The sequence below is a fragment of the Mus musculus genome, chromosome 6, assembly GCF_000001635.26.
Source record: "Mus musculus strain C57BL/6J chromosome 6, GRCm38.p6 C57BL/6J".
Lineage (NCBI taxonomy): Eukaryota > Metazoa > Chordata > Mammalia > Rodentia > Muridae > Mus > Mus musculus.
The window spans coordinates 14880071-14896709 of NC_000072.6; the positions used below are offsets into that span (position 1 = coordinate 14880071).

At 35.1% G+C, this 16639-nt stretch overlaps 1 long non-coding RNA gene across 1 annotated transcript; it reads right to left on the reverse strand.

The window, feature by feature from the left end:
* Positions 1-1474: 1474 nt before the first annotated feature.
* Positions 1475-11536, reverse strand: Gm52891. Its single transcript, XR_003956405.1, has 3 exons — positions 11475-11536; positions 2453-2646; positions 1475-2235 (listed from the first exon to the last, which is right to left on the reverse strand). It is a non-coding gene; the product is annotated as a predicted gene, 52891 (long non-coding RNA).
* Positions 11537-16639: the final 5103 nt, after the last annotated feature.

Genomic DNA, 16639 nt, shown 5'->3' on the forward strand with positions numbered 1-16639 from the left:
TTAGTAGTGATATCTAGTGGTTTATCAATCAATAAAAGATTCTAGGAAATTTGTTGTTTCTCACTTACCTTCAGACACTCAGCTATATGCTAAAATACACATTCACGTATGCATGCATATGTGTGCACAAACACACATACACAATACAAACACATAATATACCCACATATATAACACATATAATACATACACACACACACACACACACCCTCACACCTGTCCCAGAAGTCACTTCTTTGGCTGTGTACATTTGGCCTTAAGGATTCTGCCAGGGTAGATTTGCCCTTCTGTTCCTCTGGCCATCATAAGATTCTTGTCATTTGTCTCTTAAGTATGTATAATTATTTAATTAAAAGTCTCATCTTTGCTAGCAAAGCTTTGGCCACTGGTTACTGTTTGTATGTGAAGGACCTCACTTTTATTATACAGACTGTTAGGGATATATATATATATGTGTGTGTGTGTGTGTGTATACATTACATATACATATATATATACATATATATACATATATAGTGTGCGTATATGTGTATGTATATGTATATTATATAGTATATGTATGTGTGTATGATAATATATAATATGTTATTATATCCTTATTTTTTTCTTTCTTTACATTTCAAATGTTATCCTTTTTCCTGGTTTCCCCTCTGAAAACCCCCTATTCCATCCCCTCCCCCTGCTCCCTAATACACCCACTACAGCTTCCCTGCCCTGATATTCCCCTATACTGGGGCATTGAGCTTTCACAAGGCCAACGGCTTCTTCTACAACTGATTTCTAACAAGGACATCCTTCTGCTACCTATGAGGCTGGAACCATGGGTCCCTCCATGTGTACTCTTTGGTTGGTGGTTTAGTCCCTGGGAGCTCTGGGGGGTACTGGTTGGTTCATATTGTAGTTCCTCCTACAGGGCTGCAAACCCCTTTAGCTTCTTGGGTACTTTCTCTAGCTCCTCCATTGGATACTCTTTGTTCAGTCCAATGGTTGGCTGTGAGCTTCCACCTCAGTATTTGTCAGGCACTGGCAGACCCTCCCAGGAGACAGCTAAATCAGGCTCTTGTCAGCAAGCACTTGTTGGCTTCCACAATAATGTCAGGGTTTGGTAACTGTATATAATATATAATGTATTGTTATGTTCTTTTATCATAATTCCCCTTATCCTGGTCACATATCATAAAACTCAGCAGAGATTAATTCTTTGATGATTCTTCCTTCAAGTACTCTCTCTGCCTAAAATATGTAATATTTTGGTTTTGGTTTCTTTTATATTTTGTTAGTTTCAAGGTTAATGAAATTTTCACACATCTTTTCTGATACTCTAAATCCATTTCTAGTAGAATAAAAAATTCATTGCTTAGATACCAGTATATAAGAACCTTTTTGCTATAATTTATGAAAATAATGATAATGTGGAAGATAGATTCTCCATTAAATTTTATATTTTCTTTGACTTTATACATCCCACTTTTTAACTCCATCCAGTTTTTAAAAAGAATAAATTGATGATACATCTGATCACATTGATTTTTGTTCTGTTTAGTTGGTTGATTTCCCTTTATTAACATTTTAATTGGATAATAATAAACCACAGGAATTGCTATCTTATCTCTAAGTAAAAACCATTGTGAGTGTGTGTGTGTTTATGACCTAAGAAAGATTACTTAATGAAGCCAAAATATTGTCCTTTACAAATAGAAAATAAAATCTATTTTTATATTTTTTGGGAAGATTAAATGAAAAAGGACATGCTTGTAATAGTTTACAATCTTGTAATAGTTACAATACTTATTGCAATCTTTTTTTCCTTTTCAATCAAATTAGGCAGCAAATTTAGATCCTAAGAATATAATTTGTAACTACATAGCTTTTAATTATATTTAATATTTATCTTTTCAAATGATTGGAAAAAGAAAGAAAATAACATTTTAGACTATATCCATTATTTTAAGCCAGCAGCTATCAAAGACCCATCCAGATGTATACCACATGAGTTGATGAAAATGTTCGTAGGAAGTTATGATAAAAGCTTTTCTTTTTAGTCTACCATATCTTAAATTCCAGGTTACCCTTTCACAGCTGGTATACATTAGACATAATGTTTTGAGTTCTACCAAAGGCGGTTGGCTTAAGATTTCCAGTAAAGTACAAAATATTGAGGATACTTATCTTGAAACGGTTGAGTGGGGGACCTTTGCACTGAGTATTCCTGTTGCATGAATGAGCCTCTGTAATCTGAAAAAATAAAATAAAATAAACGAGGGGTTATATTTTACCTAAAATTTAGAACCTTTGCTAGCTTGTAAAACATATTAGACATGTAAATTCCATCTTATCAGGTAGTGGTATTGGAAAAATTTCACATTTTTTGAAAAGTACTAGTGACAACAGAAAAGACCTCAAATTAAAAAGAAACATAAATTAGTACAAAGAGATCAGTGGAAAGTCTTACAGCGAACAATGCTGCTTCCATATTTCCATGACATCCTTTTGTCTCCTTGCTTACATGATCCTAATTTGTCTGGCTTGGTTGACTCAACTTTAACTGATGAAATATCTAGAGAAAGCAGTCTTAGATTTTTCTCTGTTTTCAGTTGTTGTCAAAGCATAGAGCAATGGTACATGAGAGGACGGCTTCTGGGAGCCCTGGTATAAAAATAGCAGAAGATAACACTTTGAAATAGCCTCATCCCATCCAACCCCTACCTTTTGTTTCATCTGGCATTTTCAGCTGATTTTCAACCATATATTCAGAAATATAAGAGTAATTAACATACCAAGGACAACTGAGCAAAAATGTAATTTGTTTGTTTCATACATAACATGGCTAAGCTTCCAAATCAATAGTTATTAGTAACTATGTATTTTTACCATCATAATTGCCATTCCAACCCATTCCAACACCCTGAAATCTGAAGTAACACAAATAGTATCAGTAAGGGAATAGGGAAAGGAATTTTATAATGTCTATACAAAGAGATACTATTTAGGAATCCAACGGAATTTTTGATCTGCCCAGGATAGAAAGCCCTCAATTATTTTACCTCAATTATATCAGTGAAAGCCAGACTTTCTTAAGCATTAATCTATCTATCTATCTATCTATCTATCTATCTATCTATCTATCTATCTATCTATTCATGTGTTTAAACATGTGTATATATACATGTGAAGATGAGAGTTCAACATCAGATGTCTTCCTTGCTTTCTATACACTTTCTTTTTTTGAGAGGCTATTCCTAAGACTGGTGATCATTGACTCCCTAGGCTAGCTGACCATTGAGCTCCAGGGATCCACCTGTTTCTACCTCTCATCCCATGCTAAGCTGTACCCAGCTTTCTTTCTAGGTACTGAGAGATGCAAACTAAAGACTTCCATTGCATTTACCAACTAAGACATCTAAATCTTGCTATGTATACAAAGCTCTATTCTAGAAGATAAAACAAAGAAATGGTTTTCACTCTAGGGTTGTATACTATAGGTTTTGGCAAACAAAGAGTTCTTGTGAAAATAAAAAGGTAAATCTATTGAAAAAAAGCAATGGATCAATGTGAAGTCATTAACAGAACTCTGTTAGTTATGTACTTAATATCATCATTTAGATTTATCAAAATGTTATATTATTTAAAATGCTAATCAGAAATAAAATAATAACAGTTACTTTTAGTCTGGTGAATATAAATCATGATTTACAAAATTTATTTTTTAAGAATACCAAAAATTCATTTTACACATATATTTATACTTAGATCACTTTGTATTTTAATCAATATGAAAATAATCAGAGATACAGTAAAAATATATAATTTTAATAAGTAATAAAATGTAATATTTTGAATCAAGCTTTTTGTCCTTTTTCCAAAGTTATAGCAATTAAGTACAAAATTGAAATCAGAAAATAAAAAATTCTGGAGAAAAATAAGAAAGTAAGAAATAACAGATAAATCTATCTATGAAACAAAATATAAATTTGTAAAGTATTAAATTTGCTGAGCTGCAGAAGCAATAGTGACTAGGGGTTTGGCCCATGGAGGTCAGAGGGAAAGATTGTGGCAGCAGCCCTGAAGTACATTGAGCAAATATCACCATTGTTAGGAGCTGCCTGAAGGAAGCTAGGTAGAAAAATATTGAGTCTCAGTCTACCAGGTTCAGTGGATATGTATTGCTCAATTGGTAAAGAGCTTGACAAAAAAACGACAAACTCAACACTCTCCATCAACTGATTCCTCAAAGGAAACTTCAAAGTCACTTGGAGAACTTTGTCATTAAATCCTGACAAAGCTGGAGACTGGCAGTGAATCACGCTGTATGTGATAGGCTGGCTTTCAGTGCATCAGTGTGGAAACCTTTCACAATGTGTACATCATTACAGAACTATTGAACATGAAAATTAACAAATATGCAATTATATAAACTGTGTCACCCAAAACTTCTGTGCATGAATATTTGGAGACATACAGTTCTTTGTGGTGAGGTGTCTGAACTTAACCCTCACTTCCCTAATATCCAAAGGCATGCTGGGAATGGTACATTCATAGTCGCCTCTTCTTTATGTACACATGCAAGTATTTTACATTTTTAAAGCTGTAGGTGTAAGTGGAAAACATCAAAGAATATAATGCTGTGTGATATGTAGAATTTGTGAAATTCACTTGTGTTTGTATTTCTGTCCATCAGTTTTACACATATTACTTTCTGCATCATATTTTTATGCATTGTTGAATTTTGTAGCAAAGAACATATGATCTACATACTCCAAATATGTACTGAGCTTCTAAATATATAGTTTTCTAACTATGGGCTATTACATCACTAATAAGCAGGTTAAATCATGAGCTTTTATCAGACAGAATTTCAGAGTCCTAACAAACAATTGGTTTCATAATGTTATTAAAATGGGAGGGCAATGTGCCATTCCCCTGGATCAAACAGCATTGGCCCATAGAGACTTCATTACATGTGAGTCCTTTTATGCAGATACTAGATATGATTGCTATAATTCATGTTAATTATTCTATAATTATCCAATTATTCCCCTGGTTCTCTTATTCCTAAACACCTGGTTGTAAATTTTACACACAGGTAAAATAAATAATACTAGTTTATTAATTTTTAAATGTGATCAGTGTACATATGTCTCAGATTCACCCACCTGTCTTGCTATAGTTTTACAAATATTCAAATTAGGCAAGCATAATGTTTATCCTGGTTACAATATGGTGCCTTTCACATGGTACAGAGTTAGTACTGATAAAGGGACTGAAGCCAGAATTGGGATTGTGATGGCTAGTGTTAATTGTCAACTTGACAGAATCTAGAATCCCTGGGACAGGCCTCTGGGCATGCTTGTGGGGGATTATCTTGATTTGCATTAATTGATGTGGGAGGACCCATCTTGGCTGTGGGCAGGACTGCTCCCTCAGCAAGGATCTTGGACTATATAAACAGGTAAAATGAACTGAACAGCTTTCCACATCCACTGCTCTCTCATCCTGATTATGGATAACATGTGACCTGCTGCTTCAAGCTCTTCCCACTTAACTTTCCTTCCCTGACACACACTATACCATGAACTGTGAGCTGAAAGTAAACCCTTTCTCCACTAAGCCCCTTCTTTTGTCAGAATATTAATCACAGCCATGGGTATGGCAGGTGTAGGGACTGAGTCAAGGACTTAGAAATTCCCTTACATCATACTGCTGTAAGTCAATTAAACATTAAAAATAAAAATGAGAACATGAATGAAATAAACATCATGCAAAATAACCTGATAAACATGCTAAGATAGATCTGTTATGGAATAATCATAGACACAGACTTAAAAAAACACTTTATAGGAGAACACAGTACAAAATACAACCATGCACAGATTTAAAAGTAAGGTAACCGTAAAATAATGTAGAAAAGATATGGCATAAAGAATGTACCACTAAAATATAAAGATTCAATACTTATAGTACCTTCTAAACCAGACATAAATAGTAGTATTAAGAAAAGTCATGATATACATGGGTATTGAGAAGCAAACGTAAATGCAAGCCAGGGACAAAAAGCAAGCAGTACTTAAGTGAGCACTCAATAAAATTAGAGGAGGGATTGGGGATCATCTTTGTATTCCCACTAGGAATCGAGGAAGAAAAGCATCCAATGGATGGCAAGGAAGTAATAATATGTGGAAAGGCCCAAGTTTACTTCTCTTGAAAAAGGACAAATATTTATTCTTTTCTTGTGTTTCGTGCACTTAGATAAGCCTCAAATGTATCCAACTGTTTCAACAACATGTTTATATGAATTAATGTAATAACACTATACATTCAGTAGAACTCAAATTCCAGAATTGTAATATTGGAAAATTGGAGTTTTAGCTGCTTTCTTCCTTGGGGTATATATGGTCTTTTATTCCATTTTAATGCTTCAAAGCAGTAGTGAGCCACAGAACTAAGCCCACCACCCAGACTCAATGGTGAGCAATTGATCATCCATTGACTATTGTAGAGTGTTTGCATTCTTTCTCTCCCTCCCTCTCTCCCTTCCTCCCTCTTTTCTCCCTCCCTCCCTCCCTCCCTCCCTCTCTCCCTCCCTCCCTCCCTCTCTCTTTCCACCCTCCCTCTTTGCTTCCCCCAGTACCTCCTTCCTTCCTTCCTTCCTTCCTTCCTTCCTTCCTTCCTTCCTTCCTTCCTTCTTTTCCTCCCTTCCTTCCTCCCTTCCGCCCTTCCCTCCTTTGTTTCTTTCTTTGTATTGTTCCTTGAGAGAGAGGTTCTCATTTTTCTAACTGGCTCACAACCCTTCTGCCTCAGTTTCTGGCAGGCTGGGAAATACAGGTATGCACCATCACACTAGATAAACACTGTTTCCCTGATTCATTAATATTACCTTGGGATTAGTGTAAGAATAACTGTATAACAAACAATAACACTGAATCGGAGGATTACATAATGAATAGATAGAGCAGGGGTTTTTCCTGCCTTTCTCAGATAAATTAACCAAACATCAAACAAGAGAGCATTCAGTATGTTTGAGTAATTCAATTTATAAGTTCTGATTGGTGGGTATGTACCATTCATCACATTAACTTGCTTTATAATGATACATGGGGTTTTTGTTTAAAAAAAAAAACACTTAAAAGTGTTCCTGTGCTAGAGCACAAAGGAGAGATACCACTAAATTATAAATAATAAGTAAGCAATGTTCTGCCACAAAATTCAATAAAGTCATCTGAAACAAAATAAAAGTTTTATAATACCAAATTCATAGAACTAAAGTAACATTATAAGTAGCTTTCTGATGAAAAAATTTCAAGAAAAGTAAAATGTTCTTTAAATTAAACAGAAATACCACACTTCCAAATATTTATTGGAACTGCTGAAATCAATCTCAGAAATAAATTTAAAACATGAAAAAGAATGGAGAGAGTCACTTTGTAGTAATAAAAAGAACTGCATATCAAGAAGATAAAATAAATCATGAAAGTTTTCATTTAATTGCAGCCCTCTAAAAGATATTAGGCAATAGTAACAGTTATGAGATTAAATAGGCACATTTATAATTATTGCAGAATATTTTAACACTCTGTCATGAACTAATTTACATGATATTTGATTCATGAAGTCATGGTTCAATCATACAATGTCATAGTTGGGGCTCTTAAATTTTTGATAGAGCTCTAGCTTTATTTGCATGTATAAACGTATATGACACATTTAAATAAAAACTATGCATACCAGGGTTCGCATGTTGTATGAAAGTTTTATATGGTCTTAAGTATAGGAATTAAAAAATGGCCTACTTTGAGGTGAGCAAGCAGGTAACTTCCCTTATGTCCTCTTCCAATCCTTGGTTTTCTTTATTGTTTTATACATTTAAAAATTAATGTTCTACCTTTAAACAATTATAACATGAAGATCAAATACTTTGAGAAAGACTGTATAAAATGCTCTAGGGTTCACAACAAACTTTTGTTTTAAAGATAACATAACGAGCAAACCAAGAAATTGCACTAGCATACTGTGATATAGTTCTGTGACATTTGACCACATGTGAAAAAACTTATAAATATAAGGGAAGTCAATAACACAGAATGTCCCATCACAAGAGCTATGTCTTGGCAACCCTCTTACAGTTAGACCCACCCATCTATTCAATAATGTCCAATGCCTAAAAACTGTTAAATTTTCCATGATGTTCACAGTTTGGTTATTTGAGCATGCTGTCTAAATGGTTACACTATGTAACCTTCTCATTACTCAACATAATATGCTTCATAAATTCAAATAAGTAAATTCTGTTTTACTGTTGAATAGTATTTCATGGTATAGGTGTGTCAAAGTTTGTTTAACCATTCATTTCTTAATAATTCTTACATTTATTTACATATCACTCAGTAAATCTGATTATATAATAATTGTAAATCACTTTAAATGAGATTAATAATTTTGTGATAAATTTTTATATCCATTGAAAAATAATCAAGAAACCAAAATTTCACAATATTCCAATTGTCTCTCTTCTTCTATAATAATACTTTACACATGACACACACAAACACACACATATACACACACCCATATAAAACTCTATAGCAGGTAAAATAAATGTAATACCTACTGTGTTTTATGGCTACAATGGTAAAGCTATACTATTACTCAAATGCTTTACATTCAGTCTGCTGAATCAAATTGCCATGTAGTCCATGTTTCATAAAACTCTCTGACACTTTTTCTCATAGTTGGTGTAATTCTGAAAAAGAAACATGTAGGGCTGGCAATATAACTCAGAGAGTAAAGGTACCTGCTACCAAGCCCAACCACCTGAGTTTGAGCACCACGTTCTCTGACCTCTAGACCTTTGCCATGGCACATGACACATAGACAGACAGACAGAAAGATAGACACACATGCATACATACACACACAAATAAATAAGAGTATAATAAAACAATTAACATTGAAAGAGATTTTTAAAAAATACATAATAGAAAAATTTCTCGCTATATTACATATTCATTTCAAAATCATGTCCTTTTCTGAGTACTCTACAGAGTACAGTAGAGTGAACATTTCTCATAGAATGTTCTAGATAAGGGAACTTTTGCAACTCATCCAAAAGAAACCTAAGCACCACTTTCTGCAACACCCCATGATGTTCTAAGGAAGCACAGTTTGAAGATGAGCTGTAGAAGGGGCCAGGAGTGGCAGGAATGCTTGGACTGCCATTTGCATTTTTTTCAAGATTTTAATATTTAGCAATAAAGGACTCCATATGGTGGACCAAGCCCTTGATGAACTTGAGTGAGGTGAACTACAGAATGATCCCAGTGTTCCAGTGGACAGTTAAGGATGTCTGCTGGGGGAGCCAAGCGTTCTATGTAGCACTGAACACTAGTCTTGACAAGCGGGTCAAAAGCAAGGACACCCAGCAGAAGTTTGTCTCCAGGTCCTGCTTTACACAGACTGAGTTAGCACTAGTATAAAACTTCAGTAAACAAACAGGGTTACAGGTAAAACATTCTTTTTCACCAGAAAAAAAATGACAATTTCAGGTGAAGCTAGCACGCCACACACCAGTATTGGCTACAAACTTCCAGTGGCAAACTGTTCAGCATAGAGTCAAGACAACTCTGAGCATATTCACATACAAATCTATATGATATTGGAAAGAGCTTAGGGAGCCAAACCTGTTAGAACTCTGGGTCCTTGCCTACCCACAATGTGAAGACTCTAGGAAATACCACTTCATGCGTAAAATCCATACCTCAATCTTTCCTTAGGAAGAACCTTAGATTAGGTGGCCTCTAAACTCCCGTCTAGCCAGAAGGTTATGATTCTAAGGCTTTAAATATTGATAGACAAATAACGTGGACTCAATAAACATTTGCTGAGTGAACGTAAGTTAACTCACTTCGGGACATAACAGGTCTATATTTCATGACTGCGCTTTATCTAGTTCTCACACTTGAACAGCTGTTCACTTCCGGTACTTTGAGAGTCTCACATTTGTGTACCACATTTCCCTGATGAAGTCTGTAAGGTAGAGTTCATGTTACAAACAGTATTCTGGCAGTCAGATTGACTCAAATGGTTACTTACCATTTGCCCATAAAGTAATGTTTTCGACCAATATTATTATCCTTAAACATAGAAATTTAGGGCATTTATGAAATAAATGATCTGAACCTGATTTTATATGGGATTATGCAATAATTTACATGGGATTTTGCCTAACAGATCTTCGATTTTTTTTTTCTTGCAAAGACACTTTGTGATTTATGATCCTTAATGACCTACTTATTTGAAAAAAATACCATAGACAGTATCAATGAGTTTTCTTCAATTGGTTAAAATATCATACATTTCTTTCACCAGTTCAGACATCTTTGTCTTTGATCCTGATTCACAGACTATAGTGAGGAGGTGGAAAAGAGAATTGTTATAGAAGATGAATCAACAACATGATGGACAAAGGATCATAGATGTAATGAAAAGATTTTTTTAACTTCAAAAATAACTCAGGAAATGTAAGAATCTTTGGATAAGGAAATGAACTCTCACTTTGGCATAAATTTATATGTCTAACACATTATAGATTCTGACGACAGGCCATATTTACTTATGATCACGAAAACCCTACAATATTGTCTCAAAGATTTCTGAAACAAAGACTACAAGACATTTGGTTTTCATTAATTCTTCTGAGACTTTTATCAAAAAAACTAATATTTAGCAAAATACACATATTCATTGTATGATATGGCCTATGTGCCAATTTTTACATATCAATTTCTTTAAATTGATAAAACACTATAGTTATTTTTAAAATGGATGATATAGTCAACTTTATCATAATCCAGATAGGGCTGAGCATAAGTTCAACTTTTAAGGAATTAACTGGGCATAGAGCTGTCAACAATGTAAAGGGAAAAATCATAGCTATTAATAGGTTAAGCAACAATTTTTTTCTAGTATTTGTACTTTAATTTAGTAAAAACACACTATTGATTCGCTGATTTTTTCCCCTCAACTCATTTAGAACTTTGTCTGACCTTCTCTAGTCAAGTACTGTAACTGTGCTATAACCTAATTAGGGAAACCTCAAGAGACCATGGGAATTTTTTGTGATTAAATAGAAAGTGAGAAGCCTGTCGTACTTTCTCACGGGTTTTCAAAGTTTCACTTACCTGAAACAAGATGGAAAATGCTTAAACAATGATCTTGTTCAAAGGAATCACAGATTAAATGGGGTTGTTCTTGTATGATTTTGGGTAGGTTTATGTAAGAAATTGCCAAGTTAAAAATGTGCTATATGTAAATGAGTTCTATAAACAAGAAATTCATGTTATCAGAGTCAGTGGACCGGGCATTCAGATAACCTGCCAGTTCATTTTGTATGCATTGTGTGTAGAAATCCTGTACAAAATCTGTATTTCTACTGGTTTTAGTAAAGAAAATAAAAGGAAAAGGTTAAAATGTAATTTTACCTTTTAGCTTATGCTCTGGGCTTGGAGGAAACTCAGTATCATTATGTTTACCAGGAACAATTCTGAAAGACACAGAGGTCACTGTCTTTTCAAAAATTGGTTTAAAAATAGTTATTCGATAAATTACTTTTTCTTTGAATGAAATAAGTCTTCTTTGGTGTTAATTTGAACAATAGTGGACAACCTGAAATAACTCCCCCTGAAGCTTAGCCTTTCCGACAACAATTGAATTAGGTAGTTGTTGCTATGTGACAATTTCCCAATATGTCAGCTTAATCCAAATGACACACCAATTAACAGTTTATGACACTTCCATATTCAGGAACAGGTTGCCTGATGACTCTTTTTAAGATTCTTTCATGAAAATGCAGTCAACTTGTTGCACAAGGCTGCAGTCATCTCAAGACAGGATGGGGACAGAAGGATCTGCGACCCACTTTGCAAATACCAGTAAGTAAGGCCTAAATTCTTCCTTGATTTTTGGCCAGATTTCAATTCCTCATTATTTCAGATTGTCCATAAGGCTGTACATGTAGGATTACTGCCCAGAGTGTGTGAAGATGAAGAGCTCAGATAACAAGCACCGTATTTTATAAACTCGGTGTCATACTATCATACGGAATGTTACTGCTTGTCACACAGGCTAATTGTGGAGCAACATGGTTGTTAAGAATACAATCACTCTTGGAGGAAGAATCTTGTTAAGTCAACTTAATGGGTATCACAACCGTATGTTTCTTTGATGTCTTCTTTTAGTAACTTTGTATGGCATTGTTCTACCATATATTACAAAAGCATTTTTCTGCCACGAACTATCATGTAAGTACTATCTTAATGACTAGAGCCAATTATATATTGTTTATTTTTTAAATTCTTTGCAAATAATGTTATTGCAAATAATTCAGTGACTGCCTTTCACAAAACTCTTCGATTTGCATTGATAATCTAGTTACAGGATTCATTCTGAAAGCTTAACTGAAATCCCAAACTTTTTCCTAATTGAGATATATAAATGAATTCATGGGAATGGGGGTGGTATAAAAGTTTTAGTTCCTCTGCTTCTTTATTAGTTTTGTACTCAATTTGCTTCTCTCTCTCTCTCTCTCTCTCTCTCTCTCTCTCTCTCTCTCCCCCCCCCCCACCTCCATGCATAGCTGGAAGAGAGAAAGACAACCACCAAACGCAGACACTATTGCATATGCCAGCAAGATTTTGCTGAAAGGACCCTGATACAGCTGTCTCGTGTGAGGCTATGCCAGTGCCTGGCAAATACAGAAGTGGATACTCACAGTCAGCTATTAGATGGAACACAGGGCCCCCAGTGGAGGAGCTAGAGAAAGTACCCAAGGAGCTGAAAGGGATCTGCAACCCTATAGGTACAACAACAATATGAACTAACCAGTACCCCCAGAGCTGTATCTCTAGCTGCATATGTATCAGAAGATGGCCTAGTCCGCCATCATTGGGAAGAGAGGCCCCTTGTTCTTGCAAACTTTATATGCCTCAGTACAGGGGAACTCCAGGGCCAGGAAGTGGGAGTGGGTGGGTAGGGGAGCAGGGCAGGACGAGGGTATAGGGGACTTTCAGGATAGCATTTGAAATGTAAATGAAGAAAATAGTTAATAAAAATTGAAAAAATAACAAAACAAAACAAAAGAGAGAGAAAGAGAGAGAGAGAGAGAGAGAGAGAGAGAGAGAGAGAGAGAGAGAGAACATGGTTATGACAGGAGTGCTTAGAAAGATGGTGACTGAATGGTGACTGAGATGTTTTCTAGGGCAGTCTTTATAGAGGGGAGAGTGATGAAAAAAGGTGGTATCTTTTCACTTTTGAAGCCAAGGAAGGAAATTGGCTTTTCAATTGAAATCTAGACCAGTTTGTGCAGTCCATGTCTGCTTTGTAGAAAAAAACTGCTTTGGAGAAAGATAAGGAAAAGGAAGACAGGAGGAGAAATACAGGAGAAAGGAAAGAAAGAACAAAGGAAGGAGGGTGTTAGAAGTGGGGGAGGGAAGGAGAAAGAGAGGGAAGGAGGAGGAAAAGAGGGAGAGAAGGAGGGAAGAAAGGAACTAGGGAGAAAAGTGAGTCATGGAAGAAATTGGGAAATAAAACTTTCTCAGAGAGATTGAAAAAAGATACTGAGAAGGAAACTCAGTGACTGCCTTCCTACCATCCAGAACATTTATTTATTCATCTTGTTTTGGTGTTCGTGGTCCTTTTGCTTCTGTTCATTTTCTTTTCTGTTCCTATCTTAAAACTAATTTCCTGTGGCAAGAGTATGAGAAACTGTAAACAATCTTGATAAAGATATTCTGTGTGTAAGGGTAACGAGATAATTCGGGTGATTTACTGAATCTCTTCCTAGGTGTTAAACACACCATGGTCTTTGATATAAGCACATTTTATCACAAGTTTATGATGTTCATGGTCTGGAGGATGCTACTCAGTTACAGCTACATGAGAAATTTCATGTTTTTCAAAGCTGTATTTGTAGATCTTTTTGTAAATTATCAATACACACACACACACACACACACACACACACACACACACACACACACACACACCTGGCTATGTGCTCTTTTACTGCAGCCTTAAGAAATATTATCCCTTGTTTTATGGTATACTAGAGCTACCTCTGTATAATGGTTTATTGAAATTCATGTTTTATTGAAATAATCCACTTATGTGTTTTATTTCTCTCACTTGAACATAAGTTCTGTGCAGGGACCTAATCTTATACATCTTTAATTCTCAAAATGACTACTACCATGGGTGGCATATAAATATTTGTTGAGCCATTAAATGATGCAGTTGAGAATTTGAATGCAGATTTAATGCACTTTGCATCTAACTACTAAGTTCTTTAATATGAAAAATAATGTAAATCTGCAGTCCTAACTAACATTTTAACTAGATGTTTGGATAGCAAAGAGGACAGATTTGCTGAAAAGGATATATAGCTAGAAATATGACAATGTTCTATTGGGATATATTTAACATCTAGGGCATATTTGGGAAAATTATTTTCTTTAATTCAAGAAACTAAGCATATGCTTACTGTGTGGATTACCTACAGCCAGATAAAATCTTAATATTTGACAGTATTGTCTGTAGTGAATTTTTTTTTTTTTTGAGACAGGGTTTCTCTGTGTAGCCCTGGCTGTCCTGGAACTCACTCTGTAGACCAGGCTGGCCTTGAACTCAGAAATCCAATCTGTCTGCCTCTGCCTCCCAAGTGCTGGAATTAAAGGCATGTGCCACCACCACCCAGCTGTAGTGAACTTTTGCTTATTTTAAATGATCAGCATTTTGGAAAACAATGAGAGTGGATTGGAAAAGAAGACATGGAGCATAGGGTAAATGGGTAGAACATTGTCAACTGTCATCCAGTAAGAAATCCTGAGGTGTGATGGTAAGGAAAGACTGTGGGAGAAGCCTGTGGATAATGAATTTCCAATTGATGCTGCTTTGATATGCAAATGCAGGAAAGATGGCATGCATGGATTGATGATATAAGATAGAGCTGGAAAAGAAGAAAAGAGGACAAACTGATATCATTCTACCCATTCAAATGGTGTGCTTTTAAAGACCTGTTGAATAAACAGAATTGGTTATTAGGTAGAAAGTATCTGTTGTCAAATTTCAAAGTTGTGATTCTGAAGACAAGGATGAAGACCAGACAGAGATTAGGAAAGGAAAGGACAGAATAAGGAAAAGTGGGGGGTGGGGGGAATTAAAAGTAAGGTAAGGAAGGAGAAGTGAAGGCAGCCACCAATGCACTTTTACACAACATTTTTGCTATTGACCACTTTGGAGTATCATTTGGTGAAACTTTCACAGTTACTAGAGCCATCTGGCTATCCAGCCGGATACAAACCTACAAGCCCCCTTGTTGTGGGACTTGAGAGAGTTCTTATAGCTTTAAAAGGTTAGGTCTAAGTTTTGTACTGTGTCCTGTTAACCTTTATTTCCTAAAAGGTAGTGAAGAGAAGCTTATGTGGTTCTCTTAAATATCCCTGAAGATATCAAGTCTTGGGGTTGATTTTATGTCTCTCACTATCTGTTTCCTATCAGGAACAATGGCACTGTTAGTAGTAATTCATTTCCTTATAGTCCTCCAACTAATTGGCATTTAAAGCAGCAAGTCGTCAGGCTTCCTGTCTCACATACATTACAAGGGACATCACAAGAACTGTTTCCATTTTCGGTATTGCAATGAAGTCCAAAGGTAGTGCCAATATTGAGCCCCATCAGTTTTAATAGATTAAGAAAAAAAAAAGACAGGAAGTATGTGTTTAAATGCTTTCTCTGGGATAAGAGGAGACAGAGTGGTGTCTGTTTAGAAATACGAAATAATTCAATCATCATTTTAATAACTAAGGGTGGGACTTAATCTAGACTTCTCCATTATAATTTTTGAAATTTGAAGACTTGATTAGAATATCCTGCAGTTTGCTTTGCACCTAAAACTCTCATAGTCATTTTGATGCTAATATAATGTTAGAAATATCAACAGGTAAAGGCCTTTTGTGTTACTCAGTTCTCCATATTTGAATCAATGTAGCAAGAAGTAACAATCAAAGATTGGATATTTAACTTACTCTTTTATAGACAGGCTATTTCAGAAAAATACTGGTTCCGTTAACTTAAATCATTACATTTGTTTTGGTCTAACTTGGTCAGTGGACAATTTGACTTGGTACAGTTTTAGTCAATGTCTTATCAATATAAACAAGGCATTTCATTTTCTTTCATTTGTTTTTATTTTCAGGAAGATAAAAAATTAGTGATTTTTAAACAAGGTGCAACAGTGTCCAATAGTGACAGATTTTGAGTTCTTTAGAAATTATATATCATACAAATTCTGAGCCATTGAAGTGATGTGGGAAAATTGTTTCCAATATTTTATAGATGCTTTTGCTTGAAATGTGAAAAGTTATCTTTTTTTAAAATTTATTTAGGCGGAAGCCTGCTTTTATACAGAATATCCTTAGCCTGTAGAGTCTTTCCCAGAGAAACTGATCTTTTAAAGTCACAGCTCTAAACCTTAAGTGGATACTGACTGCCCTTTGAAACACTCTCATTTTTTATTTTGTCTGTTTTGTTTGTTTGTATTTGTTTTTGTTTTTTTCTGACTCAGCCAAAATCAAACCAAAGATACAATGTG